We start from the raw sequence: 27887 nt of genomic DNA on the forward strand, positions 1-27887 counted from the left end.
TTAAATGTACATAACAAGCCTTACCTTTGTTTAAGGTACTTTTCACCTTTCTTTGTTTCGGAAAATGATGGTTTTCAGCCTGAAGCATGTGCCTTTGAGATGTCAATTTTCTTTTCTTTTCTTTTTTTTTTTTTGAGATTGAGTCTTGCTCTTGTTGCCTAGGCTGGAGCCCAAAGGCACGATCTCGGCTCCCTGCAACCTCCGTCTCCCAGGTTCAAGCGATTCTCCTGCCTCAGCCTCCTGAGTAGCTGGGATTATAGGTGCCCGGCACCATGCCTGGCTAATTTTTGTATTTTTAATAGAGACAGGGTTTTGCCATGTTGGCCAGGTTGGTCTCAAACTCCTGACTCCTAAGTAATGGATATTTATTGAATATTTAGATCATTTCCAAATAAGATAAAATGCTGAAATTCTAATTGCTGAATATAGGCTTAACTTTATATGCTTTTGGCATCTTGTTTTAGTATGGTTATAGAGAATTAAATATATTTGAATTTGTTAGTAGACATGAACAATTATACTATGAAGAAGCACATTTCTAAAAGTTATAGTGTTACAGAATGCTTGCTCACAATTACTAAGGATTAAAATTCTAATTAATATGTGTAATGAAAACTAGACATCACAAGGGAAACAATTCTGTATGCAAATATAGAAAAAACAAAACGTATTTTTGATAAGGAAAGTTCTAAGGCATGAGAGTGTGTTTTCTGTTAAAGTAAAAAGGAGTAATTAATTCTGTACTGAAGTAGAATGACTGCTTGTTCCAGCATGAGAGAAAAAAATGGAAGAGAAAAAAGCTGATTAAAAAAAAGCTCGGGGAAATAAATCTTATCTTTCTTTCATAGCTGGCTGAGATTGGATGAATTTATTTAAAAGCCTGTACTAAAATTAGCTTTAGCATTTATAGTACACTGATGCAAAACTATAATTTAGTATTCTTGATTAAAATCACATTTTCCTGGAGTATTATTAGTTTGATAATGTAAAGATATTTTTACCTCTTAAGTAATCGGTTTAGGAAACAAAGACTTGGGTTTTATCAAGATAATTTCTTGTGCCTCATGTTATCTTTTATTAGGTCTTCAATTACTTAAGAAAAGTGAGCCTTCTCAGTATTAGAGATAAGGTTTTTGTTTGTTTCATTTTGTTTTACAACTATGTAACTTTCTGCATTTTGCTTTTAAAATATTTTGTCACTATGATATTGCTTTATAGTAACTTGTGATCTTTTAAAATTATTTTAAACCTTCTGACATTTTTGACAACTTTTCAATATCATATTCTAAATTAAGTTTTTTAAACCTTGAACTAACTTTAGAATGTTCTAGCAGGCATCTTGAATGTCTTGAAAGGACACAAAGATAGATGTGTACCCGCCCCCCCCCCCGCTACACCCTTTGATCTGCTCTCTAATCTTTGCACATACCAGAGATTTCATAAGTTCTGTGAGTACCTGTTTTTCTGCACATACCAGAGATTTTGTTTTGCACATACCAGAGATTTCGTAAGTTCTGTGAGTACCTGTTTTTCTGCACATACCAGAGATTTTGTAAGTTCTGAGGCAAGGTCACAAGACGTGTTTAAGTAAGATAAACTCTTGCTGCCATAAACCTGCTCTCCCGCCTCAAAGGTTGAACTGAAATATCAGAAATGGCGGGAACCAATCATAGTTAGCCAAATCGCCTTGTTCAAACACTAGCCAATCATATATCTGATTTGTATAATAACTCTATGCCCACTTTTCTTAGACTATATAACACTGCTCGGAGCTCAGTGGGGGAGCTCTCCTGCCCGTCTCGTTTCGCGAGCGAGTGAGAGTTCCAGGTTCGAACCTGTAATAAAGATCCTTGCTGCTTAGCTTTGACTCTGGACTCTGGTGGTCTTCTTCGGGGAATAAACGGTCTGGGCATAACAAATGGGGGCTCGTCCGGGATTTCCCCCAAGCCCACCAGACCCCCAAGTCAATGGATCTTAATCTGTAGGTAAGCCGGCTTTGTCACTGTCTCTGTCTTTGTCTCTGTCTGTCTCCCTGAAATTTCACGAAATCCGTAATCTGTAATCTGTATTGGTCTGTTTTGTAAGTGGCACGGTCTTGGCAGACACGCTAAAAGACAGCCACTCGGGACTGGTGGGAGACGTCCCCCAGTGCCCATCTGGGGGCCTCCATCCTTGGTTGCCCCGTCTGACTCAGGTCGGAAGTCTGACACGCGCTCGCGAAGGCTCATCGTTTCTCACTGTCTGTCCGTTATTGTTAAGTGTTAAGTGTTAAGTGTAAGTCCAAAACAAAACATAAAACCTTTTCTTCCCCTTCCAGGACCGGACCTGTCGGATACTCCCCTCTGCTTCACACTCATTTTCATCCCTCCTTCTCTTTGTAGGAGCAGTCCAAAGATGGGCAACAACCAGAGCACGCCGCTCTCACTCCTTGTTACCAATTTTAAGGATGTGAAGGCTCGGGGGCGTAACCTAAGCGTAGAACTAAAGAAGGGAAAGCTAGTTACTTTCTGCCGTTCGGAGTGGCCCTCTTTCGGCGTAGGGTGGCCCTCTGAAGGAACTTTCTGTCTCTCTATTATTACTAAGGTAAAAACTAAGATTTTCCTGCCAGGGCAGTCAGGACATCCTGATCAAATTCCTTATATTCTAGTGTGGCAGGATCTTGTGGAAAACCCACCGCCCTGGGTAACTCCATTCATCCCTGAGCCCTGCAAGGTCCTAGTAACGCGACCTACAAGACAAATGACTCCCTCTGCTCCCTCGGCCCCTGTGCTGCCAGACAGCCAGGACCCCCTAACGTTAGAACCCACACTTCCCCCACCATATCCGCACCTTATCCCACAGGACCCAGTCCCCCAAGGTGGTGCTTCCATAGAGGGAAACCGAGAAGCGGAAGCAGCCAAGAGCAAAAGTAACCCGGGGGGGCCGGCCGGCCGAACGCGAGGCCGCGTACTGCGGGACCAAGCTTCCCGACTCCCACTCCACCATAGCCCTGCCTCTCAGAGAAATAGGATCGCTTGATGATACCGGGCTCTCCTGTCTCATGTATTGGCCTTTTTCCACTAGTGATTTATACAATTGGAAGTCCCCAAATGCTCGGTTCTCCGATAATCCCAAAGATCTAACCTCATTGTTAGACAGTGTCATGTTTACTCACCAGCCGACCTGGGATGACTGTCAACAGCTCCTCCGAATCCTGTTCACAACGGAGGAGCAGGAAAGAATCCAAGTTGAGGCCAGAAAGCTGGTTCCAGGAGATGACGGCCAGCCAACTGCAAATCCTGACCTCATTAACGCGGCTTTTCCTTTGACCCGGCCCAGATGGGACTACAACACGGCAGAAGGTAGGGGACGACTGCTCATTTATCGCCAGACTCTAATGGCGGATCTCCGGGCTGCAGCTCGCAAGCCCACCAATTTGGCTAAAGTATATTCTGTGTTACAAGGTAAGACAGAAAGCCCCACTGTGTATTTAGAGAGATTAATGGAAGCTTTCAGACAGTTTACCCCTATGGACCCAGAAGCACCGGAAAATCAGGCTGCGGTAGTAATGTCCTTGGAAACCAGGCAGCACCAGATATTAAAAGAAAACTCCAGAAATTAGAAGGTTTAGAGGGAAAGCAGATTCAGGACCTCCTTCAGATGGCCCAGCGAGTTTATAATAATAGGGATACTCCAGAAGAAAAACAGTTCAAGGCAACCAAAGAAATGACCAAAGTCTTAGTAGCAGCTTTCCCCCAGGCAGGGAATGGCCAAAGCAGAACGCAGAAAAAGCAAGGCTCTAGGCAAGGATTAGAAAAGGATCAGTGTGCTTATTGCAAGGAACATGGTCACTGGATTAAAGACTGCCCAAAGAAACGGAGACCAGCTAACCCTACCTCCGTACTTGTTACCCAGGACTCTGACTAGGGGGGACGGGGTTCGGACCCCCTCCCCGAACCCAGGGTAACTTTGCAAGTGGAGGGGTCCCCAGTTTGCTTCTTGGTCGATACTGGGGCGGAACGCTCAGTCCTAACCAAACCAATTGGAAAAATGTCTAAGAAAACATCCTGGGTGCACAGGGCCACAGGCATCAAAAAATACCCCTGGACAACCCAGAGGACTGTAGACTTAGGAACGGGAAAAGTCTCCCATTCCTTCCTAGTCATCCCAGAGAGCCCCTGCCCTCTACTAGGGAGGGACTTGCTGACAAAAATGGGGGCCCAAATCCACTTTGAGCCAGAAGGGCCCAAGATAACTGATTCCCAAAACAGGCCAGTATCTATCCTGACTGTCACCTTAGAAGATGAATACAGACTCTATCAAGAGCAAAAGCCCCCCGATCAGGAAATTGACTCTTGGCTCCAGCGTTTCCCTGAAGCGTGGGCAGAAACTGGGGGCTTAGGGCTAGCTAAACATCGACCTGCCATATTTGTGGAAGTTAAGCCAGGGACGGACCCGGTTCGGGTTCGGCAATATCCTATGCCCCTGGAGGCAAGAGAAGGAATTACGCCCCATATCCGCCGACTCCTAGACCAGGGAGTCCTACGGGCTTGCCACTCATCCTGGAATACTCCACTGTTACTTGTTCGTAAACCCAACAGTACGGACTACAGGCCAGTACAGGATTTAAGGGAAGTTAATAAAAGGGTCATGGACATACATCCCACTGTGCCCAATCCATACACCCTTCTGAGTGCTTTACATCCCGAAAAACAGTGGTATACCATTCTTGATCTAAAAGATGCTTTCTTCAGCCTTCCTCTGGCTCCCAAAAGTCAGGGACTCTTTGCATTTCAATGGACGGATCCTGAGAGGGGCATCAATGCTCAGCTAACAGGGACCAGGCTGCCACAAGGGTTCAAGAACTCGCCAACCCTGTTCGATGAAGCCCTTCATGAAGATCTGGGTGAGTACCGGCGGCAACATCCTGAAATAACTCTTTTGCAATATGTTGATGATCTCTTAATAGCAGCCAGATCCCCGGAAACTTGTGTTCAAGGGACTGAGGACCTCTTGAAGACTCTGGGGGAGCTAGGCTACCGAGCCTCAGCAACAAAGGCTCAGATCTGCAAGTCGGAGGTAACTTATCTGGGGTACCTATTAAAAGGGGGGCAACGCTGGCTAACCAAAGCCCGAAAGGAAACAGTCCTACGCATCCCTAGACCCCAGTCGACACGGCAAGTGAGAGAATTCCTGGGGTCGGCAGGGTTCTGTAGGTTATGGATACCCGGATTTGCTGAGTTAGCCAAGCACCTATACCAGGCAACAAAGGAACGGCAGCCCTTCAATTTGGACGGAAGAGGCTGAGCTGGCCTTTCAACAAATCAAAACTGCCTTGTTATCAGCCCCCGCGCTGGGGCTCCCTGATGTCTCTAAGCCCTTCCACTTATATGTGGATGAAAGTAAGGGTGTTGCAAAAGCCGTGTTAACACAGTACCTAGGCCCCTGGCAGAGGCCAGTTGCCTATTTGTCAAAAAAATTAGATTCAGTGGCTGCTGGCTGGCCACCCTGCCTGCGGATAATCGCGGCGACTCCCCTAATGGTCCGAGACGCTGATAAACTTATCATGGGGCAAGAGTTGCACGTTATAACCCCGCATGCCATTGAAGGCGTCCTCCGGCAGCCGCCGGACCGATGGATGAGTAACGCCCGGCTCACCCACTATCAAGGACTGCTGTTAAACCCCCTCAGAATAACTTTTCTGCCCCCAACCTCTTTAAACCCTGCTTCACTGCTGCCAAATCCAGACTTGGACGCCCCGTTCCATGAGTGCACTGAGATACTGGCTCAGGTGCATGGGGTGTGGGAGGACCTGCAAGATCGTCCGCTTCCCGACACAGAACTCACCTGGTTCACTGATGGCAGCAGCTACGTCCACCAAGGCCAGCGGTATGCAGGAGCGGCTGTAACGTCAGAGACTGAGGTAATCTGGGTGGAACCCTTGCCTCCAGGGACATCGGCCCAAAGAGCCGAACTGATAGCACTCACACAGGCCCTCACCCTAGGGGCAGAGAAAAAACTAACAGTGTACACGGATAGCCGCTATGCTTTTGCTACTGCGCACATACATGGGGCCATCTACAGAGAGAGGGGACTATTAACAGCTGAAGGCAAAGAAATAAAAAACAAGCAAGAGATCCTAGCTCTATTAACTGCTTTGTGGAAACCAAAGAAATTGGCTATCGTATATTGCCCTGGGCATCAGAAACCAACTACGCCAATTGCTCGAGGCAACTTCTTAGCTGACCAAACAGCAAGGAGCATAGCAAAAGCTCCCAGTCAGCTCCTCGCGCTCCAGCTCCCCGATCCTGGCCCGCGAAAATTGCCATGTTTTCCCGACTATACCGAACAGGATTGCAAATGGATGGACACGCTTCCCCTAAAGCAGGTTAAAAATGGGTGGTGGACTGATATAAATGACCAAACCATCCTGCCAGAGAAATTAGGACGGCAGGTGTTGGAACACATCCACCGGACAACTCACCTGGGTGCCCAGCGAATGATAGACTTAATCAGGCACGCCAAGTTCAGAATCAGGCGCATAGCTGAACTGGCCAGCGATGTCACAACAAATTGCAAAGCCTGCCAACTGAACAACGCTTGTCCCCAAACCCAGACCACCGCAGGAATTAGGTGTAGAGGAACTAGGCCTGGTATCTATTGGGAAATAGACTTTACTGAGATAAAGCCTGGAAAATATGGGTATCAGTACTTACTTGTCTTTGTAGATACTTTTTCAGGATGGACAGAAGCGTTCCCAACTAAGAGAGAAACTGCTCAGGTTGTAGCAAAGAAAATTTTGGAAGAAATCCTCCCCAGGTATGGCTTTCCCGTCCAGATAGGGTCAGACAATGGACCAGCCTTCGTTGCTAAGGTAAGTCAGGATTTGGCTTCCATTCTTGGGGCAAATTGGAAATTACATTGTGCTTATAGGCCCCAAAGCTCAGGACAGGTAGAAAGGATGAATCAGACTCTAAAGGAGACCTTAACTAAATTGACCATGGAGACTGGCGCTAATTGGGTAGTACTTCTCCCCTATGCTCTGTTCTGGGCCCAAAATACCCCTTACAGACTGGGCCTCACACCATATGAAATCATGTATGGTAGACCCCCACCCCTGGTCCCCAGTCTAAAAGATGACTTACTCAAACCTGAAACTGAAAATGTCTCTGAGCTCTTGTTCTCCTTACAAGCCTTACAGAAAATTCACCAGGAAATTTGGCCCAGACTACGAGAACTGTACGAGGCAGGACCTCCGCCGATGCCTCATCCGTTCCAGCCGGGAGACTGGGTCCTAGTCAAGCGCCACCGGCAAGAAACTCTTCAACCCAGGTGGAAAGGACCACTGCAAGTACTCCTGACTACTCCCACCGCTCTCAAGGTAGAAGGCATCGCTTCGTGGATCCACTACACACACGTCAAACCAGTGGACCCAACATCCGACCTTCTCGGGCCGTCTGGAGCACCGGTTACATGGACTGTAGACAAAGCTAAGAACAATCCCTTAAAGCTAACCCTGCGCCATCATCCCCATAGCCGTAACCATGTCTAGCTTACCTATGCTTTTATGCCTTATGCATCTGACTCTCCTCACTGCTGCGCCGTCTAATCCCTATGTCTGGAGGTTCTGGCTCTATGAGAACAAAACTCACCCCGGGGAAACCCCCCAGGTGGGTAAACTGTTAGCTAGTGCAGACTGCCCCCCCTCCGGGTGCAATACTCCAATTTACCTCAATTTCACTAATTTCCAAATTGCCCAACTGGGGATACCCATGATCTGTTTTGAATATGATCAGACTGAATATAATTGTAAGAATTATTGGTGGCACCAGAATGCAGGTGTGGCGGAGTCTAGTCCAGATTCAACCCTCAATCCATACACAAATCCACAGACAGGAAACCAAGCTATCACAAGACTTGCAGACCTTCTCCTGGCTAACCCTATTACAAGAAGGGCTAGCATTCGCCAACCTCACCGGTTTAGGCGACCTGTCCTCTTGCTTTATGTGTGCAACCTTAGGAAGACCACCATTAACCGCTGTTCCCCTTTCCTCCCCACCCACAAACTATACAGATTTTAATTCATCAACAGTCACAATACCCGATGTGGCCCTGTACCGTGACCCATACCAAGAGAAATATCCCTTCTGTTATTCTGCACTTAGCAACAGCCTCTGCAACCAATCGGCTACATACCCTAATAGCCCCATATATGCTCCCCCTGGTGTGTTCTTCTGGTGTAATATGACTCTGTTAAAAACTCTGTCCAAAAGCATCTCTGATGGACAGTTGTGCATCCCTGTTACACTAGTCCCCCGACTGACCCTGCTAACTCCGGCAGAGTTCATAGGCTGGGCAGGGACTGCCCCAACTGAAACTGCGCGACATAGACGAGCAGTTTTTCTACCACTAATTGCCGGAATATCCTTAACCACCTCTGTCGTTGCAGCAGGGTTAGCAGGAGGGGCCCTACAACACTCCATGATAGAAAACGACAAGCTGTTACAACAATTCTCTGTTGCTATGGAAGACTCCGCCTATTCCCTAGCCTCCCTTCAGCGGCAGCTCACCTCCCTAGCACAGGTCACCCTTCAAAACCGCAGAGCCTTAGACTTACTCACGGCTGAGAAAGGAGGTACCTGTATGTTCCTCAAAGAAGAATGCTGTTTCTATATAAATGAGTCAGGGTTAGTTGAGGAAAGAGTCCAACGCCTACACAAACTAAGCTTAGAAATGAAAAAGCAACAATTCACTACAGCCGCTAACAATTGGTGGAGCTCTTCAATGTTTTCCCTTCTGGCACCCCTTTTAGGCCCCCTAATGTCTTTACTACTTCTATTCACTATAGGCCCCTGTGTGGTAAATAAAATTTTACAATTTGTCAGAGAAAGGTTTGATACCATCCAACTAATGGTCCTCCGTAGCCATCACCAGCCTCTCCTGCACCCAGAAAGTGAGGCTACATTATAAGACTCTGGAAATCCAAGATTGGACATCCAGTTACTTATGGGAGGGGGAAATGAAAGGACACAAAGATAGATGTGTACCCGCGCCCCCCCGCTACACTCTTTGTTCTGCTCTCTAATCTTTGCACATACCAGAGATTTCATAAGTTCTGTGAGTACCTGTTTTTCTGCACGTACCAGAGATTTTGTTTTGCACATACCAGAGATTTCGTAAGTTCTGTGAGTACCTGTTTTTCTGCACATACCAGAGATTTTGTAAGTTCTGAGGCAAGGTCACAAGACGTGTTTAAGTAAGATAAACTCTTGCTGCCATAAACCTGCTCTCCCGCCTCAAAGGTTGAACCGAAATATCAGAAATGGCGGGAACCAATCATAGTTAGCCAAATCGCCTTGTTCAAACACTAGCCAATCATATATCTGATTTGTATAATAACTCTATGCCCACTTTTCTTAGACTATATAACACTGCTCGGAGCTCAGTGGGGGAGCTCTCCTGCCCGTCTCGTTTCGTGAGCGAGTGAGAGTTCCAGGTTCGAACCTGTAATATAAAGATCCTTGCTGCTTAGCTTTGACTCTGGACTCTGGTGGTCTTCTTAGGGGAATAAACGGTCTGGGCATAACAGTCTTAAAGGATTGTTTCCCTCCTTATAAAACAAAATATTAAACTAATTAGGATTATATATTAAATTATATAGGAAGCATTTTCTTTTACTTTACTTATGTTTTAGCTTTTTAGAGATGGGGTCTTGCTTTGTTGCCCAGGCTGGTCTCAAACTCCTGGCTTCAAGTGACCCTCCCCCTTTGGCCTCCCAAAGTGCTGAGATTACTGACATGAACCACTTTGCCCAGCTATGAAGCATTTTCAAATAAGAAATGATAAGCCTTCACTGAGTTATATTTGTATGGATGTGTTATTAATATGTATTCCAGAAGTTGTATGAAATTCCTAGAAATCTGATAGTCTTAATATAACCTAGTTACAATCCAGTCACGATTCTAGTTATTATCTTAAAATATTGCGTGCTGCTGAAATAACCAAAGTTCCTTGTCAATTGTGTCATTGTTATGATGAACTCTCAGCAAATCTTTAACATGGCCATTTTAAGTGTTGTGATTCACAGACAGTTAATTGCTTTACTCTTGTACTTCCCTAAAAGCTGTTGCAGGCAACTACAGTATAAACATAGAGTATTTTATCTTTTAGAAGATTCATGGAAGAGACTCTGACAAGTACAGCTTTCTGATAACTTTAATATCATACCACTGGACTAAGAATTTCCATAAGTCTAATGAGGAAACTGATTGGTTCATAAAACTACTAACCCAACATCAAGCAGAACAAGAATTAACTGAAATCAAAGAAATGCTTTGCCAGATTTTCACGCTAAGTGAGCTAGTATCAAAATTGTTAAGGTATGTGATATGGTTTGGCTGTGTCCCCACCCAAATCTCATTTTGAATTGTTGTTCCTATAATCCCCATGTGTCGTGGGAGAGACCCGGTAGGAAGTAATTTAATCATGGGGTAGTTACCCTCATGCTGTCCTGGTGATAGTGAGTTCTCATGAGATCTGATGGTTTTATAAGGTGCTTCCCCCGCTTCTGCTTGGCACTTCTCCTTGCTGCTGCCATGTGAAGAAGGATGTGTTTGCTTCCCCTCTGCCATGATTGTAAGTTTCCTGAGGCCTTCCCAGCCATGCTGAACTGTGAGCCAATTAAACTTCTTTCCTTTATAGGTTACCAAGTCTCGAGTATGTCTTTATTAACAGCGTGAGAATAGACTAATACAATATGCAATTTGAATAAATTTGAGTAAAGATTGATCTGACTCAAATTACATTCATTAACCTATTTAGCAAACAGTGCTATGCACTAAATTAGAGAAACAAAACTGTTATTTTATTTTTATTTCAATAGTTTTTGGGGAACAGGTGGTTTTTGGTTACATGGATAAGTGATTTAGTGGTGACTTCTGAGATTTTGGTGCACCCAACACACAGGCAGTGTATCTATACCCAATATGTAGTCTTTTATCCCTCACCCCCTTTCAGCCTTCCCACCAAGTTCCCAAAGTCCATTATATCACTCTTATGCCTTTGTATCCTCATAGCCTAACTCCCACTTATAAGCAAGAACATATGATAATAGGTTTTCCACTCCTGAGTTACTTCAGGTAAAATAATGTCCTCCCATTCCATCCAAGTTGCTGCAAAGCCCATTATTATGTTCCATTTTATGTCTGAGTAGTATTCTGTGGTGTATACATACTATATGTTCTTTATCTACTTATTGGTTGATGGCCTTTTAGGTTGGTTCCATAGTTTTGCAATTGTGAATTATGCTGCTATAAACATGCATGTACATATGTCTTTTCCATATAATGACTTCTTTTCCTTAGGGTAAATACCCAGTGGTGGGATTGCTGGATCAAATGGTAGTTCTACTTTTAGTTCTTTAAGGAATCTCCATACTGTTTTCCATAGCAATTGTACTAGTTTACACTCCGATCAGCAGTGTAAAAGTGTTCCATTTTCACCACGTCCATGCCAGTATCTATTATTTTTTGATTATGGCCATTCTAGAAGGAGTAAGGTGGTATCTCATTGTGGTTTTTATTTGCATTTCCTTGATAATTAGTGATGCTGAGCATTTTTTCATATGTTTATTGGCTGTTTGTATATCTTCTTTTGATAATTGTCTATTCATGTCCTTAGCTCCTTTTGATGGAATTATTTTTTCCTTGCCGATTTGTTTGAGGTCCTTATAGATTCTGGATATTAGTGCTTTGCCAGATCCATAGTTTACAAATACTTTCTCCCACTCTGTAGGTTATCTGTTTACTCTGCCAACTATTTCTTTTGCTCTGTAGAAGCTTTTTAGTTTAATTAGGCCTCATTTATTTATTTCTGTTTTTGTTGCATTTGCTTTTGGGTTCTTAGTCATGAAGTCTTTGCTGAAGCCAATGTCTAGAAGAGTTTCTCTAATGTTATCTTCTAGAATTCTTATGGTTTCTGGTTTTAGATTTAAGTCTTTTATTGATCTTCAGTTGATTTTTATAGAAGGTGAGAGATGAAGATCCAGTTTCATTTTTCTAATGTGGCTTGCCAGTTATCCCAGCACCGTTTATTGAATATGATGTCCTTTCCCCGCCTTATGTTTTTGTATGCTTTGTGAAAGGTTAGTTGGCTGTAAGTATTTGGCTTTATTTCTCAGTTCTCTATACTGTTCCGTTGGTCTGTGTGCCTGTTTTATACCAGTACCATGCTGTTTTGGTAACCATAGCCTTGTAGTATACTTTGAAGTTGGGTAATGTGATGCTTCCAGATTTGTTCTCTTTGCTTAGTATCGCTTTGGCTATTAGGGCTCCTTTTTGGTCCCATGTGAATTTTAGTATTGTTTTTTCTAGTTCTGTGAAGAATGATAATGGTATTTTGATGGGAATTGCAGGAATCCGTAGATTTCTTTAAGCCATATGGTCATTTTCACCATATTGATTCTACCCATCCATGATCATGAGATGTGTTTCCATTTGTTTGTGTTGTCAATGATTTCTTTCAGCAGTGTTTTGTATTTTTACTTGTAGAGATCTTTCACCTCCTTGGTTAAGTATATTCTGAAGTATTTTATTTTATTTTTTGCAGCTGTTGTAAAATGGACTGAGTTCTTAATTTGATTCTCAGCTTGGTCATTGTTGGTGTATAGCAGTGCTACTGACTTTTGTACATTGATTTTGTATCCTGAAACTTTGCTGGATTCATTAATGAGATCTAGGAGCTTTTTGGATGAGTCTTTAGGGTTTTCTAGGTATACAATCATATCACTTGCAAACAGTGACAGTTTGACTTCCTCTTTACTGATTTAGAGGCCCTTTATTTCTTTCTTTTGTCTGATAGTTCTGGCTAGGACTTACAGTACTATGTTGAATAGAAGTGGTGAAAATGGGCATCCTTGTTTTGTTCCAGTTCTCAGGGGGAATGCTTTCAATTTTTTCACATTTACCATAATGTTGGCTGTGGGTTTGTCATAGATGGCTTTTATTACATTGAGGTATGTCCCTTGTATGCCCATTTTGCTGAGTTTTTTAATCATAAAGGGATGCTAGATTTTGTCAAATGCTTTTTCAGAGTCTATTGAGATGGCCATATGATTTTTGTTTTTAATTCTATTCATGGATATACTACATTTATCGACTTGCATATGTTAAACTAACCCTGTATCCCTGGTATAAAATGCTCTTGATCATGGTGGATTATCTTTTTGACGTGCTGTTGGATTTGATGATTTAGTATTTTGTTGAGGATTTTTGCATCTGTGTTCATTAGTGATATCGGTCTGTAACTTTCTTTTTTTGCTATGCCCTTTCCTGATTTTGATACTAGGGTAATACTGGATTCAGGATGATATAGGGAGGATTCCCTCTTTCTCTAGCTTTTGGAATAGTTTCAGCAGTGGTGCCAATTCTTCTTTGAGTGTGTGAATCAGCTGTGAATCCATCTGGTCCTGGACTTTTTTTGTTGGCAATTTTTAAATTACTGTTTCAGTCGTTTCAATCTCGCTACTTGTTATTGGTCTGCTCAGAGTTTTTATTTCTTTCTGTTTTAATCTAGGACGGTGTATATTTCTAGGAATTTATCCGTCTTCTTTAGGTTTTCTAGTTTGCACACATAAAGGTGTTCATGGTGTTTACAGTAGCTTTGAATGATCTTTGGATTTCTGTGGTATCAGCTGTAATATCTCCCATTTCATTTCTAATTGAGCTTATTTGAATTTTCTTTCTTCTTTTCTTGGTTAATCTCACTAATGGTCTATCAATTTTGTTTATTATTTCAAAGAACCAGGTTTTTGTTTTATTTATCTTTTGTATTTTTTTTTGTTGTTTCAATTTCATTTGTTCTCCTCTGATCATTGTTATTTATTTTCTTCTGCTGGATTTGGGTTTAGTTTGTTCTTGTTTCTTTAGTTCCTTGAGGTGTGACGTTAGGTTGTTTATTTTTGCTCTTTCAGACTTTTTGATGTAGGTATTTAATGCTATGAACTTTCCTCTTAACACCACTTTTGCTGTATCCCAGAGGTTTGGATAAATTATGTTAGTACTATCATTCTGTTCAAATAACTTTTAAATTCTTATCTTGATTTCACTGTTACCCAAAGATCATTCAAGAACAGATTATTTAATTTCCAGGTGGTTGTCTAGTTTTGAGGGATCCTTTTGGAGTTAATTTCCAGTTTTATTCTATTATGGTCTGTGGATATACTTGACATGATTTCAGTTTTCTTAAATTTATTGAGACTTGTTTCACGGCCTATCATATGGACTATCTTGAAGAATATTCTATGTGCTGACGAGAAAAATGTATTGTATATTCTGGAGTTGTTGGGCAGAATGTTCTGTAAATATCTGTTAAGTTCATTTGTTCTAGAGTATAGTTTAAGTCCATTGTTTCTTTGTTGAATTTCTGTCTTGATGACCTGTCTAGTGCTGTCAGTGGAGTATTGAAGTCCCCTATTATTATTGTGTTACTGTCTATCCCATTTCTTAGGTCTAGTAGTCATCGTTTTATAAATTTGGGAGCTCCAGTGTCAGGTGCATATATATTTAGAATTGTAATATCTTCCTGTTGGACTAATTCTTTTATTGTTATATAATGTCCTGCTTTGCCTATTTTTACTGCTGTTGCTTTAAAATCTGTTTTGTCTGATATAAGAATAGCTAGTCCTGCTTGCTTTTGATTTCCATTTGCGTGAAATATCTTTTTCCACCCTTTTACCTTAAGTTTATGTGAGTCCTTATGTGTTAAGTGAGTCTCCTGTAAACAGTAGATACTTGGTTGGTGGATTTTTATCCATTTTGCCATGCTATATCTTTTAAGTGGAGCATTTAGGCCATTACATTCAACGTTAGTATTGAGATGTGAGGTACTGCTCTATTCATCATTTTAGCTGTTGCCTAAATACCTTTTTCTTTAATTGTCTTATTGCGTTATAGTCCTTGTGAGATCTATGCTTGAAGGAGGTTCTATATTGGTGTATTTAAACATTGTGTTTTAAGATTAAAACTCCTTTCAGCATTTCTCGTAGTGCTGGTTTGGTAATGGCAAATTCTCTCAGCATTTGTCTGAAAAAAACTTTATCTCTGTTTCATTGATTAAGCTTAGTTTTGTTGGATACAAAATTCTTGGTAGATAATTATGTTCTTTAAGGAGGCTAAAGATAGGACCCCAATACTCTCTAGCTTCTCAGGTTTCTTTTGAGAAATATGCTGTTAATTGATAGGTTTTCCTTTATAGGTTACCCTGTGCTTTTGTCTCACAGATTTTTTTTTTTTTTCTGAGATGATGTTTCACTCTTGTTGCCCAGGCTGGAGTGCAATGGCATAATTTCAGTTCACTGCAACCTCTGCTTCCCACGTTCAAGTAATTCTCCTCCCTCAGCCTCCCAAGCAGCTGGAATTACAGGCATGTGCCGCCACGCCTGGTTAATTTTTGTATTTTTAGTAGAGATGGGGTTTCACCATGTTGACCACGTTGGTCTCAAACTCCTGACCTCAGGTGATCCTCCTGCCTTGGTCTCCCAAAGTTCTGGGATTACAGATGTGCACCACCATACCCGGCCAGTCTCACAGCTTTTAAGATTCTTTTCTTTGTCTTGATTTTAGATAACCTGATGACTATGTGCCTTGGTGGTGGTCTATTTGCAGTGAATTTCCCAGGAGTACTTTGAGCTTCTTGTATTTGGATGTCTAGATATCTAGCAAGGCCTTTGAAGTTTTCCTCAATTATCCCCTCAAATAAGCTTTCCAAACTTTTAGATTTCTCTTCCTCAGGAATAACAATTATTTTTAGCTTTGGCCATTTAATATAATCCTATATTTTTTGAAGGCTTTGTTCAGTTTTTAAAATTCTTTTTTATTTTATTTTTTGTCTGATTGGGTTAATCTGAAAGCCTTGTCTTTGAGCTCTAAAGTTCTTTCTTCTACTTGTTCTAGTCTATTGTTGAAACTTTCCCCTGTGTTTTGTATTTCTCTAAGTGTGTCTTTCATTTCCAGGAGTTGTGATTGCTTTATCATTATGATATCTATTTCTTTGAAAAATTTTTCATTCATATTCTATATTGTTTTTTACATTTCTTTAAGTTGGTTTTCATCTTTCTCTGGCTTCTCCTTGAGTGGCTTAATTATCAACCCTCTGAATTCTTTATCAGCAATTCAGAGATTTTTTTGTTTGTTTGGATCCATTGTTGGGGAGCTAGTGTGATATTTTGGGGGTATTAGAGAATCTTGTTTTGTCATCTTATCAGAATTACTTTTCTGGTTTCTTTTGGTAGACTATTTCTTTGAATTGTTCTTGAATTTATTTTTGATTGAATTGTGTTTTTTTAATTTATTTTTTCCCTCTTAAGGATTAGACCTTAATATTTATTTCAGCCTAATTTGATTCTTGGTGCTTGTAGGGGTGAAGACTCTGTATGAGTTCCTTAGTTACAGAGAGTCTTTGTGTGATGGCTTTCCTGATGCTGGTTGTAGTAATTATGTACTTGGTTTGTGGGCAAGTTCACTGTCTCCTATGAAGTTGGAATGGCAGGGATCTCTTGAAGCTTATCTCATTCTCTTGTGGTCTATATTTATTTATTTATTTTTCCCCCAGTATTTTATTTACTGAGTTGATGATTCGGGCTTCAGGCCAATAGGGGAGGTATTCTTGGGTAGGTACTAGTTGTAGCTAAAGCAGGTGAATAGATATAATCCCAATGGTGGGCTCAGACCCCAGCCTTGATGAGGATAGCTGGGGGAGCTCGCAATTTGATGTCCTGAGGTTTTATCAGGGTGAGGAGTAGGAGCTACCTCAGCTCCCCTCTTAGGCCAGCAAGCTGTTCACCTCACAGTCTCATTCTTGTCCCATTGTTTCAGCTATTTGGATCAGTCAGGCACCTCTTTTCATCTATAGGAATGTTGATGTTTCAAGTAGGGAGGAATTGTGACCCTGCCCCTTGTGCAGGCTTCAATCTGGGGGGTGCTTCTCCTGTGGGGCTGTGCTAACTCTGGTTTGTTCCAGCAAGGCTGTCTATAGCTGCCTCCATGCTGCATTCCTGTGGAGGAAGCCCCAGCTGTGTCTGCAGTGCAGTGCCAGAGGGGAACAAGGATCCCTTCTCCAAGGCCCTTCATGATCACAGAGGCCACTTGCCTGTTGGGGTATAGGTTCAGACTTTCCCTACTGTACCCAGCACTGCAATTGTGTCTCTGCTGTGACAAACTTCCCACCAGCGAAAGATCTGGAACTCATGGGTTGGTTTTCGGATTCTTTTGTCCCATGGGGTGATCCCTTGATGTGGTGCTCTCCCTCTTTCCCTAGGAATGGGGCTTCCTGAGAACCAGACTGAAGTGATTGTTATTCTTCTTCTGGGTCTAGCCACCCAGCTAGGCTCTGGGCTGGTGCTGGGAAATGTCTGCAAAGAGTCCTGTGATGTTATCTGTCTTCAGGTTTCCCAGCATGCATACCAACACCTGTTCTGATGGAGGTGGCAGGGGAGTGATGTAGTCTGTGAGATTTCTTGGTTGTAGATAGGCTCAGTGTGCTGGCTTTCTTGAATGCTGGTTATGCTAGTGGTGAAGTTGTCATGTGGACAGACTCAGGACCTCTGGTTAGCCAGGGTTTAGCAGGGAGTGGTGTTAGCTGTTGTTTTCTCCTTCCTGTAAGCAGTGTTATTCTGCCAAGAGTTACTGTAATGGCCTGAGTTGGTTGACTTCCAGCCAGGAGGGGACACTTGCAAGAGAACACCAGCTGTGGTAGTAGTAACGACATTTGAGCTTGGCCTAAGTTGTCTAGGGGAAGTATTCTGGTTTCCCAGGCAATGGGCAGGGCCATAAAGCTCTCAAGAGTTTATGTCTTTTGTGTTAAGCTACAGGGCAGGTAGAGAAATACCATCAGGTAGGGGCAGGGTTGGGCGGGCCTGAGTTCAGATTTTCCCCGGGCAAGGCCTGCTGTGACCCCTCTGGGGGATAGGAGGGGTGGTTGTCAGGCCAATGGGGTTATGTTCTAGAGGGGAGTATGGCTCCCTCTGCTGTGCAGTAGAGTTTGCGAGGGGAGTGGGGATTAGCTCATAGTGAAAGTCCTCATCCAGCTCCCACAGAGTTGGTGAGGCCAGTCTTGTTCCCATGGTGACCCACTAACGGCACTGAGTTTAGATTCAGACAGCTGGTGTGCAGAACTCAGACCTGCCCTGGGCCATGAGCTTTCCTGCTGAGAAAGAAACATGGCTTTCAGGTCACACCCCTCCCATCTGCCTGAAATGCTGGGTGCCCAGTTTCTGCCCTTGTATCTGCATTAGTTTCCATTTGTCTGCCCACCCCCGGATTCTGTTCAAGGGTGTTCACGCCCACTTGAAATTACCAAAAAATTCAGTTGGCAGCTTCTTTCACTCTGTGACTCCTTCCTAAGTTTGGTGGCTGCCTTCTCTGGGGGCCCCTGTGAGATATAGTCAGGGATGGCTTCCCTGGCCTTGAGTTGGAGACTGAGAATGCCTCCAAGGCTCTTTCTGCTGCTGCTTCTACTTTTATATTTTGTGCTTCTCCCTAAGTCCATCCCAGCTCTAGGTAAGGTTAAAGCCTTCTCCCATGATCTGGATTTTCAGATTCCCCAGTAGGAATGTGTGTTCAGAGGCAGGCTCTCCCCTTCTCCTACACTGAGAATTCACAATTTTTTGCCTGTTCCACGGAGTTTGTTGTGGTGTGTTCCTTCTTTCATAGGATCTGCGAATTCTTTTGGTTTCTTGCTAACTTCCTGCAGTGGTTCTTGGAATAAAAGTTCACAGTGTTAATTGCTACACACTGTTCTGTCCTTCCAAGTGGGAGAGACACACTAGCACTGCCTACTATCTGCCATCTTAGAACAGACAAACCAAAACACAGTTAAAAGGATGTAAATTTATTGCTAAGTGTGGACTCATGGAGGCCCCATATGGCCACCTGGTTCTTCCTGAGTCCTTAAATCTTCCATTATTAAAAACTCTGTACTCCATTACTCATCATGGAGTAGACAAAATCTAGTTCTGGGAAGACCCATATCCTTAATAACAGAATCTCCTGTATCTCCTGCTCTTATAAGCTTTGCTATAACTAAATACTGCAAAGCTTTAATCCATTATACCAAAGTATATTTTCACCAAGTAAAAGCCTTTTGTGATACACTGAGTACGACCAACCTTTCACAATCTAGAACTCAGATATTGAGTCTTCTGGAAATAACATCCCATCTGAGAAAAACTGCTCTTGTACCCCATTAGCAGAGATTATATCATGTTCTCCTTTCACCACCCACAGTAAAACTTTAGGGCCTTCAGTCTTGAGTCCATACCTTGTGACTCAAAAGAGCCCCTTCAAACTCTTGGAACTATACACCTATTAGAGACCTTAAGGTAGGGAAGTTTCTCCCCAGAAGCAGATGGCATCCTAGACATGGACAGCTTTCTCAAGATCATGGATCAAGACTTCTCTGCTATCATGAATATCTTATCCTTTTTTCTATTTTCCCCTTATTTCCTGCTGGGAAATCCATGGGACCATAATTTATAGATGGCTTTAGCTAAGGCTCATGCTCTAACAAGAAAAACCAACGCAACTGTTGGGTTTCTGGACTGATGCCAAAAAAAAAACAAACACTACCCTAGGAAACCATTTTATTAATGCCAGTGCCTCTCTGTGTTCCAATGAAAGCCACCCTAAAACCTCAAAAGCAGATTGGAAATCTATCTTTGATTTTGTAGATATCACTGCTACTTGCTTTCCTACACTTACTGAAAGCAATAGCCTAACTTTTCCAATTAATAACCTACCAGCTACCAAATACAGAAAAGCTGAATGATTCTTGCAAAAGGTGTATTATGCTTCCGGGCATCACATACTGAAGACTTGGGGACTATCTATGTAGGTACAAGTAACTTATTGTATAATGTCACTGGATTAAATTCAGTAATGTCCTTTTTCACTAAATGTGGTTATACAACCTTACAGCATATTACAAAGGGAACACAAACAAAAAAGTAAGTTTCACATTGGACCTTCTTCAGGAGCAGTGCTGACCTATTTCACTGACCTATGCTCAACTGCCACTAGGTGGCCCTCTTTTCCAGCTTCCAAGGGCCTACGTTTGGCCTATGTGGCCTCAGTATAGCCTCAGATTTCCTGCTATGAACTTAATGAGCCCAGCACTGGCTCTAGCTATGGTTTGTTTCTTTTTGGGTGGAGTGGATGGGTGGTTCTTGGAGAATCTACTAGTTTCCCGTGCGTGCAGTGGGAGGCTGTGTTGGAGAATCTAGCTATCCCGACTGCCTACACAGAGCCTACCATAATTTTTCACTCACATCTTTAGTATAAATCTAATTGTCTTGGCCTTCTGTAATAATACCTTTGAAGAAATAAGGATTTAAAAAAAGTTATTCATTTAATATTCTAAGTAGACCTGCAACATGGGAACAATATTATTATTATTTTTGCAGCTGAGAGGGCTGAAATCTCGTAGGGTGATTAAAGCAAGTTTATTAGCCTCTCTAAAGCCTCAGTTTCCTACTCTGTAAAATGGAAGTACTTTCCTACTGCTTTGTGAGTATTTAAAGGGATGTAATTTGGGAAGCGCCCAGCACTTTGTCTACTACTGGCACAGGGTTTTAAAGCCACCCAGAGGCCGAGGCGTCAACACTCCGTTTCCCTGCCGGTGCTCCTTCCAGCCCCTGGTGTGGTCGATTTGGCAGGGGTGGAGCGCCAGGCGCGTGCAGAGCCGGGCGGACCCGCCCCTCGGGCCAAGGCCGGGCGGGAGGCGGAGCTAGTACTCAGGAGCCACCTCCCGGGCGGCCGGGGCGGTCCCCGAGCCGCTTTCCGCGGCCTCGCGTTTCCCTGGGCAGTACTAGCTCGCTGCGGCCGCGTCTGGGGTGAGTACACGCGGCCCTGGCTCCGCCGGAGCTCGGGAAATGCAGTTCCCGGGACACGGGCGCCGTGCGAGGGTGGCCGGGCGACGGCCGGGGTCGTTCCCGGGGCTGGGGCGGGGCGGCCGTGGGGATAGCGCGGCCTCCGTGGGCCGTCCCTCCTCAGCTGGAGCGGTGGGCCGGGCCGGGGGCCTGCGGAGGCCGAGCCTGGCGGGAGGCACCGGCTGAGGTGCTGGCATCCCGCGCAGCCCCGCCTCTGCTGCAGGCCGGGAGCCAGGCGAGGTGCTTGCTGCCAGGTAGGAAAAGATCCAGGGCTCACTCATAACCCAGGTCACGATCCGGGGTCGCCCCCAGCACCTCTCCGCCGGGTGCATCAACCTGAAAAAGCCCCTTCTTCCTGGAAACCCTCTTTCTCCAGCGTTTCAACGGGGAAACTGATCAGCTGACCCCAGCCCTAGTCCTGCGAGGGGCGGGCAACCTTTGACCTTTCTCCGAAGGGCCTGGTCACCTGGATTATAAAGGACTTCGGAGACAGCCATCCACTGTCTGTTGATCTGTATTTCTTGATGTTCTGTCTTCCATTAGCTAAGAGCTGTTAACTTTTGGTTTGGAAAAAAGCAGACAAGTCCAGGGGCTCTGGACCGAGAAAAGGCCTATGGGTTGGTAGCCTTAGGAGAGTGGTTATCAACAGAAGGTGGGTGTGCATCCTGTTGCAAAGTGTTCCAGAGTGGGTGAGGGATGGGGACGTGGAGGTGGTGAGGGCACTGGTAGACCTCCTCAGCCGTTTGGTGATGAAGAGGAGGAATGAGAAGATGGTAATTTGAGTGTGGAGGAGAGTCGTGGCTTTTTTTTTTTTTTTTTTTTTTTTTAATTTTTAAAGAAAGGAAAATAACACATTGAAGATCCTAGAAAATCAAGGAGAGATGAGGATGAATGGGATTCAGGGCCCAGATTGAGAAATTGGGATTCAGAAGAGGATGCGGAAAGCTATTCCCGAGACCCAGGTGGGGAGTGCTGGAAGGTCTCTCTTGCGGGAGAAGATAATGCTTGATTGGATATAGTTCAGAAGTTTTTGGAATTTTGTCTTCTAGAGCAGGTTTGTTCTTTATGGAAATTGTAAACCCCATGAAACTGCAATAACTTTCGTCTACCTATAGCTTTGATCGGATTGAAAACATACATTGTGAAGAAGTACTGACCTGAATTGAACTGTCTGACTACATAATCTAAGGGGAAGTGGGTAGAGAGGGCAATAAAATCAGCTCTGTGATTATAGTTTATATGCCACTTAATATAATAAGTATTTAGTATCTACTTTAAGCCGAGCTAATAGTAATGCCTGCCTTTTCCAGAAACGCTTGCACAAGTTTTGGGAACTAACCTTCTCTTTGAAGATCTTTTATTCAGTGGAAACATCCAAAGCAAGTCAGTGATGGTTTTCTGTTCTTTGTTTTAAGCCATCAATGAACAGTGGTTTCTAAAACCTGGCTGCATGTCTCAGAGTTACCTAGGTTCTTGTTAAAAATATACATTTTTTGTTTGTTTGTTTGAGACGGAGTCTGGCTCTGTGGCCCAGGCTGGAGTGCAGTGGCACGATTTCAGCTCGCTGCAGCCTACACCTACCAGGTTCAAGCCATTCTCCCACCTCAGCCTCCCAAGTAGCTGGGACTACAGGCCCAGGCCACTACTCCCAGTTAATTTTTATGTTTTTAGTAGGTGGGGTTGCACCATGATGGCCAGGCTGGTCTGGAACTCCTGACCCCAAGTGATCCGTTTGCCTCGGCCTCCCAAAGTGCTGGGATTACAGGTGTGAGCCACGGGTCCAGGCAAAAATATCAGTTTCTTGACCCCACTTGAGGCCTTTGAAATAAAAATCTCTGGGGCTGCAGCCTGGGAATAGGCATTTCAAACAGAGACCACAGGGTTCTCTGGCACTGAAGATAACTAACAGCCTCTGAAGTTTCTCTTTGAGATTGGGGCTTTTTGGCCTATTTAGAACAGGTTTTCTTAAAGGTTATGTGAATGAATTGTCAAACTTATGTAACTAAAAGTTAGAATTCCTGTCTGTGATGTTATCTTTAAATTTTAATGTACAGTCGTCCCCCTTATTCTTGGGGGATATGTTGCAAGACTGACAGTGGATGCCTGAAACCATAGATAGTGCCAAACCTTATATACACTGTTTTTTTCTCTATATACATACATATCTATAATAAAGCATAACTTATAAGTTAGGCACAGTAAGAGATGAATAATGTCTAATAATAGAACAGTTATTATAATATGCTGTGATAAAAGTTATATGAATGTCACCTGTTTCTCAAAATATCTTACTGTATTTTATTGCGGTTAACTGAAACCGCAGAACGTGAAACCAAGGACGACTGTATTTTAAAGGAAAACTATGTAGTCATTTTATCAGAAAACAACATTGTTTCTGTTGATGAAAACTCCATTTTAGAAAAATTAGAAGATATAGAAGAAATAAAAGTTTTTCCCTAATCCTACAATTAAGAGATGACCACCAGTGACTCTGTCATTTTGTATGTAAAAGGTATGCACATACATATGTATTGCATAGTTGGTAGTATATTTTATATACTTTTTCTTTTAGAGACAGGTTCTCACTCTGATACCCAGGCTGGAGTGCAGTGGCATGATCTTGGCTCACTGCAGCCTCCACGTCCCCAGTTCAGGTGATCCTCCTTCCTCAGCCTCCCAAGTTGCTGGAACTACAGGCATGCGTCACCATGCCCAGCTAATTTTTGTACTTTTAGTAGCGAAGGGGTTTCAACATGTTGGCCAGGTTGGTCTCGAACTCCTGGCCTCAAGTGATCCGCCCGCCTCTGCCTTCCAAAGTGCTGGGATTACAGGCATGAGTCATCACACCCAGCCTATATTTTATATACATCTTTATATCTTTTTTCTACTTAGCTATTATGAGCACTTTTCCATGTAGTTATTGTAAACATTTTAATGGAAGCATATATGCCATCATATGGATGTATTATAATTAATTAAATCAGATTGCTATTGTTAATATTTAGACTCTTAAATTTTTGGTTATTTTAGCAATGTTGGTTTCAATATTGTGGTATACCTCTCTGATTGTTTTCTTAGAATACATTTCTAAATGATGGAATCAAAAACCTTTCAAATGCATTTTTAAAATCTCATTTTGACATATCTTCTTACTGCTTTTCCTAACCAGAGGGAAAATTAACATATCTGAAAGATCTATTGCATTCCAGGTCCATCCTCTTATATCAGTGGTTCTCAAACTTTAATGCAGCTAAGAATCATTTGGGGAGCTTGTTAAAATTTCATTTTTCTGAGTCCCAGAGGCTGTTGTTCTGACCCGTTGGCTTTGGAGTGGGGCCCAGGAATCTACAGTTTTAACACATTCCCTTATGTATTTGATAAAGGCACTCTTGGAACCAGACGTTGAGAAATGCTTCTTAAATAAATGGCCAAACAGACTCAAAACATTTAGGTTACTTGTCAAAAGCCATTCATGCATCTGATAACAAGAATTTGAACTCAGCTCTATGTGACTTCAGAGCCCTGTTATACCCATGATCTCAGAGCTTTTTAAACCTTTTTAAGAACGTTTAGGGTGAGGTGCCCCTAATGACTGCAGAAAGTAAACTCCTACTGACTCCACTGTTGATTTTTTAGGGACAGCTGAAAGTAACATATAAGTACATGATGAACTTCTATTGAAACCTCCCATCAGAAATTCTGGTGAATTCTGTATTATGTTGCATAGCATATACTACATAAAATAACTTTGGTCGTTTGGGTGTTGCAGGACCACCTCGCTTCAAGTGTGGATTTCCACGGCTCTTGCTCAGAGGCGGGTACGCTGTGTTCCAGTGTGCCATGGAACTCACACAGTGGCACTTTGTGGCTTCATGAAGGAAGAGGCAGGCCACGCAACACTTCCTCCCCAAGCCAAGGAGAAGTAGCACTTTTAGAGGCAGAGGAGCGGAAGGCAGTGGGTGTGAGCAAAAGTGTCATTTATTAAAGGTGAGGACCCTACCCTTAGAAAAGTGTTGATATTAGTGAACTGAAGGGAGCTAGTGTCGGGGTGAGCCTTTTTAGTTTTTAAAATCCTCCTCAGATGGAATTTTGTACTCATTTGATTAATCTTTATTTCCCACCTTCTTTATGTTTCATTCCTTTTAGCAGTAGCCTGGAATTATGATGTGTCCTTATATATTTCAACTAGTATATCCTAGTCCATCATTTGTTACTAAATTGAGTACCTGCTGTGTGTCAGGTTGGTTTGAGGCACTAGAAATACAAAAACAATGATTCTCCTTGAGAAGTAAGTTAATTTACTAGCATTTGTTGACTTGGGTTATACCTAGTCTCTGACTCTTTATTTTTATGTTTAGTTAACTTTAGACTTACAGAAAAGTTGTAAAAATGGTACTGAGAGTTCACCTAGCTTCCCCTAATATTAACCCATTACATAACCATACTACATTGATCAATACTATTAACTAAACTACAAACTTTAAAGTTCATCAATTTTCCTACTCTCTCTTTTTTTTTTTTTTCTGTTCCCACTGTATTTTATCAAGGATCCTGCATTTTATTTAGTTTTTCTTTCTCCTTAGTCTCCTCCAATCTGAAATAGTTCCTCAGTTTTTCCTTGTCTTTCATGATTTTGATTCTTTCGAAGAGTACCAGTTAGGTGTGTTGTGGAATGAACTTGTGGTGAGCGATTGGGCTTCTCCACTACAAAGTTACTGTCTTTCCCTTTGTAGTTAAGAATTACCTTGGGGGACATACTTTGAGACTATACTGTTTATCCTCAGATTTTTGCCTATTAGTTTAGCATCCATTGGTGAACCTTGTCTGCAACGGTTATTCAGTGGTGTTTGCCGAGGGTGATTTTTTTTCCATCTCTCACTTTCTTACTAGTTTTAATTTACTGTAAGAAAAGAACCACCCCTTCTCTTCTATTCATTTATTTGTTTGATCATTTTTATCAGTATAGACTAGTGGATATTCACTTTATCCTATGGGTTAAAATACAGTGCCTTTTTTTTTTTTTTATTGCTCAAATGCTTGTAGGTTGGGCCATTAGGAGCTTAATCTTTGGGTTTAAATGACTTGTACATGTAAATGGCTGTCATCATTTTTATCCCATTCCTTACCCTGCCCAGGGAACCACTGCCCCTTTAGAATCTGGCCAGTGATCATTCAGAAGCCTCCTAAAGGAGTTGTAATTGGGATAATGAATACCAAGGCCTAAGGAAGGTGGGACAATGCATGTGTAAAAGGTAAACGCCTAGGAACTCTGCAGGAGTCAAAAGAGTAGCAAAATAATCAGTCTTTCTTCTAGTGTTGCCCCACGGAGTCCCAAGGCATCAGGATCATGTGCGTGGCATAACATCAAGCCCACTCAGATGCCCTGTGTCTGCAAAATTACCTGATAGGTTCAGAGACATTGGAATGCTGATTTTGGTGCTCTTAGCTGCCGAATGAACACACCCTTTCTCCTTGGTGCAAATGCTTAGTAAATATTTATAGAGTGATACATGGTGTCCTCCCCACCCACTTTGGTGGAGTAAAGATGTGTGTGGTTAGAGATTCTCCAGGAATGATACTTAGCACTTACGTTGCCCTTCCTTTTGTTATAGCTTATCTTCCTTGCCAGATTTTAAAAACTATTATGGGAAATTTCAAGCATACACAAAAGTAGAGAGAAAGAAAATGGACTCTCAGGTACCTATCACCTATCTTCAAGACTTCTCAGTATTTTATCCATCTCGTTTCATCTGTTCTTCCACTTTGGGATGGAGTCATTCTCATATTTGACAGGAAATTGCAGACATTGAGGTCTAGAAAAAGATAGAAATAAACTCTGAGTACAAAGAGTGGGCTTTCATTCTCTTTATATCATATCCCCTTTGCTTGAAAATAGCAGGTACTCAGAAAAGACTGGTTGAATCGAGTGGAAGAAAACCAAATATGAGAACATGATCATTTTTAACTACAGGGCAGACTTCTAGAAAGGGAAAGAGTGGTAAATCTTGCCCTAAATAACTTCTTTCATGTTGCCTGAATTTGTTCTCGGTAGTCATGATGATTCCCTTGCCGCTTCAAGACAGCCATGACTGAAAAAGAAAACTCTGAGACTCTTGTGACAATTAAAGGTCTCTCAATTATTTAAACGTTAGTGTAAATAAATCCAATATGATGGCACTTTCCCAAACACCAATCGGGAGTCACTTGCCCTAAAAATAACTTTCTTTAAAACGTCATTATGTTTTTCTGATTATAAAAATATTACATACTCATTAAAAGAAAAAATGGAAATTACAGAGTTAGAAAGTAAAAATCATCTCATTAATTCCAGAGATAACATTATCTTGGGCAATATTCTGATAACATCTAAGCATGAATCATATTGGTAATTAGAGCCAATAAATACATGTGTTCCTGGCCAGGCACAGTGGCTCACACCTGTAATCCCAGCACTTTGGGAGGCTGAGGTGGGTGGATCATTTGGGGTCAGGAGTTTGAGATCAGCCTGGCCAACATGGTGAAACCCTGTCTCTACTAAAAATAAAAAAAAAATTAGCTGGGTATGGTGGCGCAAGCCTGTAATCCCAGCTACTTGGGAGGCTGAGGCAGGAGAATCTCTTCAACCTGGGAGGTGGAGGTTGCAGTGAGCTAAGATCACACCAGTGCACTCCAGCCAGGCAGCAAGAGGTAGACTCCATCTCAAAAAAGAAAAAAAAAAAAAGCTTGTGTCCTGGAAATGTACCAGATATGCCAGTGTACTTGGGTGCATCATCTCATTAAATTCTTAGAGCAACTTTGTGAGATAAGTATTTTTCATCATTTTGTTGCTGGGACACACTCTGAGAGGGGTTGCCTCCAGTCACTTGGCTGGTCTCTCTTGAAACATAGATGGACAGACAGATGACAGACCCTTCACACTTCAGATGTTTACTCACAGGAGCTAAGGAAATCTTACCTTTGAACTTACTTATGCTGGCTTTCTGTACAG

General features: G+C 42.6%; 1 protein-coding gene across 2 annotated transcripts in view; it reads left to right on the forward strand.

The window, feature by feature from the left end:
* The first annotated feature begins 20748 nt into the window (after positions 1-20748).
* The window catches only part of LOC105470345 (beta-1,4-galactosyltransferase 4), a 29328-nt gene continuing 22189 nt past the window's right edge, over positions 20749-27887 (forward strand). Inside the window, exons 1-2 of one of the 2 annotated variants that reach the window (XM_011722209.2) lie at positions 20749-20863; positions 24669-24886. The gene's annotated coding sequence lies outside the window, so the exon portion shown is untranslated. The remainder of the gene's footprint in view (positions 20864-24668; positions 24887-27887) is intronic. The other variant, XM_011722212.3, reaches the window with a different exon arrangement.

Source organism: Macaca nemestrina, chromosome 2 (assembly GCF_043159975.1).
Source record: "Macaca nemestrina isolate mMacNem1 chromosome 2, mMacNem.hap1, whole genome shotgun sequence".
NCBI lineage: Eukaryota > Metazoa > Chordata > Mammalia > Primates > Cercopithecidae > Macaca > Macaca nemestrina.